Genomic DNA, 4,574 nt, shown 5'->3' with positions numbered 1-4,574 from the left:
TAAAAAATAAAACAAGTATCTAATTCAAACTCCTTCCATACAATAATTGTTTGCAATACATACAATAACTCTACCTAAACCCTATTTTAGAACTAACGGAAGATGTTCTCATATGTCTTCAAGTAATGCCAAAAGTAAATCCCCTAAAAGCCACCAATAAGAAATCTGTACAAATATAAAAACAATAATTCGTTAAAACCGTAAAGTAAAAACATTAACTATGTTATAAAAAATATTTCTAATAATGCATTAAGAGTAACCACACCAATAAATTAAAATCACAACTTCTAATGTATAAATTGTTGAAAGCAAATAAAGTACTAACCAAAAAGTGTTTTAACTTGAAGTTGAACCAACCCCATAAGTAAGAGCATCATCATAACCCTTGCTCCTCAAAAAGTTAAGAATATTCTTTTGGACCTCATCTTGCTTAGTTCGTGCATCTTGGTCCTTAGCTCGCTCCTCTTGATCTCTAACTCTTGCCCCTTTGAGCTCAATTATCTCATTTTCTAACCGTTGGATATATTCCACCGATGAATTAGAGGAGGCGGTGGTTATTAGAGAAGAGGAAGGTCTCATGCCAAGTCCTTTTACAATACCGAACTTCTTCTTAAACACCAAGTCCGGTATTGTAACACAACAACCCACTACAAAACAAATTTTCAACATCACAACTATAATGCTTATAAGTTTTTAACTAAAATATACTTACTTTGCTTAAGCTAAGTTTACAATTTTCAGAAAAAATCCAAAGTTAACTTGTGATCTTCATCTTGTTCCTCACAATTTCTTTAGCCACCAAAGAGAAAGAGAGTTGGAGATAAAAGAAAGTTTAACTTTTAATTAATCAAACAATCACAATGCATAAAATACAATTGCCTTTATCTACCTTGCTCCCTCATCAAGGAAGGCCATGAATTTATATTATGAAAATCCAGCTAAATCAGCAAGGATGACAAAAAAGCTTTGTGGCAGAACATTATTACCTTTCCTCTTAACATGAGAATAACATAACCTTATTATGTAAAGCGCATGTTAGTGGATTATTATTATAGTTCATCACTCCCCATAATGAGAATCAGAATAGATGATTGCATATGCTAGTGCTGATGCATATAAATAAGTTGGTCAATCTAACTGAGCCAATAAGAGTTTCAATACGTGTGTAACATTATTGGACTTGCCCTCTTTGAATCATAGGCCATGGGAATTAGGAATATAGTTTCAATTGTGGCTATCTTTTTAGAAGGAGAAAGAAACATTAATGCAAAGTGTGCTTAACAAAGTAGCTTACAATAGAGAAAAACATACTAATTTTTCTCTCCCTCTAATGATCTCAATCATCCAATGTGTGATTGAGCTTCACAAAGTTCTGGGCAACAATATTATTGTAAATGATATGTTGTGCCCCCACAAAGATTACCATGGCACAAAGGAGCATATTGGTATCTATGCTTTATGTTTATTAAACAAAAGAACAGTACCAAGAGCCATTGAAATTGCTTATCACTATTGGTTAAAGGATATGTAGGTGGATTTTCACAATGCATAACTATATTTTTTTTATAGCTGTAGTGCGCACTTCATCTTTTAGGTGGTCCTATGAACATATTTATTTATATATATCTTTTAGCTGTAGTACACTGTTCTGGCTACAACCCTTTTTTTTTCTTACAAATTCTTACCTTTTTTTTTACGAGGTCCCCCATCAAAGAATTTCAATCATATCCCAGCCTCCCAGTAAAATAATTGAGACATACTTAAACATCATACATATATATAATATAAATATAAGCTCAGCACTGGTATAAATAAATAAAAAAACCAAAACACAAACACAAACAAACAAGGAGTATTAAAAGTAGTCTAATAAAGCCAACTGAAAAGCATAGAATTGATAAAAAAAATCCACCATTACCTCTTTTCTTGCTGATGAGTAGCTTCTCAATGCCGAAACGGCAGAACGTGTCCTCTGTACAAACCAGCATTACAATTAAGCAAATCCAAGCTAATTACAAACAAATCAACTGTATATATAAACAAAGATTTCATTTTCATTTTTTTATTTTCAACAAAAACAAATAAATAGCTAATGATTCGAGAAGTCGTACCAGAAGAGAAGCGCCAATAATCGCAGTGTTATTTGGTTCTTGGACCCGCAATGAACACTAGGCAATGACGTAGGCGGAGTTTCAAAACCTTAAAAACATGAATTCATAAAGATCCACAAACTCAAAAGCTATTGAGTGTGTGCCCAAGTTATATTCACATTTTCAAATACTGTGTTTTAAGGCAAATTGATTGGAATTACAAAATGTTATCATTTGGTGTTAATTAGGGAACTAAAAATTATATTTTTCTGCTAAACTTGATCGTTAAGAAGCAGTATACAGCTCTCTACCAATGACAATGTGAGTGTCTACAAAGTGTTAGACAAAACTCCCATACCCAAAAAAAAAAAAAAAAGTTTAAAACAAAAAATAGCAGAGAAGCTGTTTGGATTACAAAGCAGAAGCTACCAAATGAAGCAGAAGCTAGAGAGTAAAAGTGGTACCTTAGTCAACGTCAGGGTTACAATCTGGCCGTCGAAATGAGTCTGTAGATTGATTGCCGTTAATGCTGTAGCCGTCGGAGATTGTGTTTGGAAAACACAGAGGGACAGAAATGGAAAATGAAATCGGAAACGAGAGTGCTGTGAAGGTGAACGGTCGTCGATTCGAAGGAAGGCGAAGGGTCGCCAGTTCAAAGGAATGCAAAGCGTCGCCGGGAAGTCGAATGGTCGCCGGTTCGAAGGAATGCGAAGCGTCGTCGGGAAGTCGAATGGTCACCGGTTCCAAGGAATGCGAAGCGTTGCTGGGAAGTCGAATGGTCGCCGGTTCCAAGGAATGCGAAGCGTCGCCAGGAAGTCGACTGGTCGCCGGTTCAAAGGAATGCGAAACGTCGCCGGGAAGTCGAATGGTCGTCGATTCGAAGGAATGCGAAGCGTCGCCGTTGAGCTTAATCGGCAACGGTTGGCTCTTAACCATGATTAACACAGGTTTTTAGTCTTGTATAAGACTAAAACCTGTGTTGATCATGGTTTGCCAACAATACAAATTAGAGTTCTAATACATTAGTTTCTAAGTACTTAGAACCTAACAAACTCCCCCTTGGGCAATCCATGACAAAACACAAACACAATGCTCAAAGTTACAAGTAAAAACCCTTTACAAAAATAATGCCCATTACAAAATAATCCAACCTAGCTACTACCTATCAGTTGTAAATGTAGACAGCAGCACGATTGAATCAATTTTTATATTTCCTGAAATACTCAACAAACGCATAAACGCATGTGTGGAAAATACAAGTAAAACAAAAATAAATTCTTGACTTCACAAAACACAAAACAGAGACATATATCATGAATAACTCATAAATATAAATCAATGAGCAGTGAAACAAGAAACATAGATAACAATGTATCTCCCCCTAACATGAATAACCCAAAAACAATACATCAAGAGCCAAAAAGGATACATACACAGTGAAGCACCTAGATACAATCTAAACTCCACAAGCTCCAACAAACAAAAACTCTCCCCCTAACTACAAAAATCCTCTACAAGTGTCCAAATATACTCCCCCCTTTTTGTGACGGAATGCAGATCTTCAAGAAGCCTACAATAAACTTTGCAAAGTTGCTGCAAAGGATGCTATGAGTGTTGAATTAGGCTTAAAGAAAATTGCATCTCTTGAGCTTAATAAGAAAATTTTGCTTATGAATTTGTTTAATGCTACTGAACTTTTGAATAATGTGAAGACTGAGAACATGTTTTTGCTTGAAAAAGATAAGAATTTGAAATATGAACTATCTGTTGCTAGAGAACAAACTGATAGGTCTGCAAGCTCCAAACTTGATCACATGCTGAGTGTTCAAAAGCCTCCCTCTGACAAAACTGACTTAGGTTTTGTAGAAAGCATCTCTATTCTTGCACCTCATTCCACAAACTTTGTTCCTTCTTCTTTTTCCGAACCCCATGTGAGTGAGGTTGTCAAACCCTCTGTGAGTGAGGCTAAATCTGTAGAAGTTACACCTCCTGGGAAGATTAGAGTTGATCTTCATGAGTCTAAACCTAAGGCTCATAACCCTCCTAAGGGTAAAACACATGATAAGCTTGCATGGGTTTGTCATTTTTGTGGAAAGTCTAGGCACATTCATTCAAACCGTTACAAGCTGCAAGCTACTAAGCGAGCAAACAAACCAAAAGTACCTGTGCCTCAAACACAAGATCCTATGGTACTTATTGGTGAATTGGTAAAGGTTCTAAACCTTTATTTCAATCCTGGAGTTGGTAATCATTCTCATGTGAATAAGAACTCCAATGCTCGAGGTGCATCTAAAAAGTTTTGGATGCAAAAGGCTCAATCAAATTGAGTCTTTCTAACATGGTCCTTGTGCTTCATTGTTCTACTATTTGTAACCATTGTTCTTTGGTTTTTGTTTTCTTTGTGTCTAGGATTTGCATTGCATATCATTTATGCATTTCATTCTAGGTTGTTTTTGTTTTCTTTTTATAAAAAAAAATTTTAAA

General features: G+C 35.5%; 2 long non-coding RNA genes across 3 annotated transcripts; both read right to left on the bottom strand.

Annotated features, from left to right (window-relative positions):
• LOC126725235 (uncharacterized) lies at positions 1 to 1,051 on the bottom strand. Of its 2 annotated transcripts, XR_007655369.1 has the most exons (3): positions 713 to 1,042; positions 326 to 647; positions 1 to 165 (listed from the first exon to the last, which is right to left on the bottom strand). It is a non-coding gene; the product is annotated as an uncharacterized LOC126725235 (long non-coding RNA). The 2 variants fall into 2 exon arrangements; XR_007655368.1 differs by having other exon boundaries at positions 326 to 1,051.
• Positions 1,052 to 1,899: 848 nt separating this feature from the next.
• Positions 1,900 to 2,856, bottom strand: LOC126725236 (uncharacterized). Its single transcript, XR_007655370.1, has 3 exons — positions 2,555 to 2,856; positions 2,112 to 2,199; positions 1,900 to 1,972 (listed from the first exon to the last, which is right to left on the bottom strand). It is a non-coding gene; the product is annotated as an uncharacterized LOC126725236 (long non-coding RNA).
• Positions 2,857 to 4,574: the final 1,718 nt, after the last annotated feature.

Source organism: Quercus robur, chromosome 5 (genome assembly GCF_932294415.1).
Source record: "Quercus robur chromosome 5, dhQueRobu3.1, whole genome shotgun sequence".
Taxonomy (NCBI): Eukaryota; Viridiplantae; Streptophyta; class Magnoliopsida; order Fagales; family Fagaceae; genus Quercus; species Quercus robur.
The sequence above is the reverse complement of the archived record's forward strand: the minus strand, read 5'-3'. Positions and strand labels throughout refer to the sequence as shown.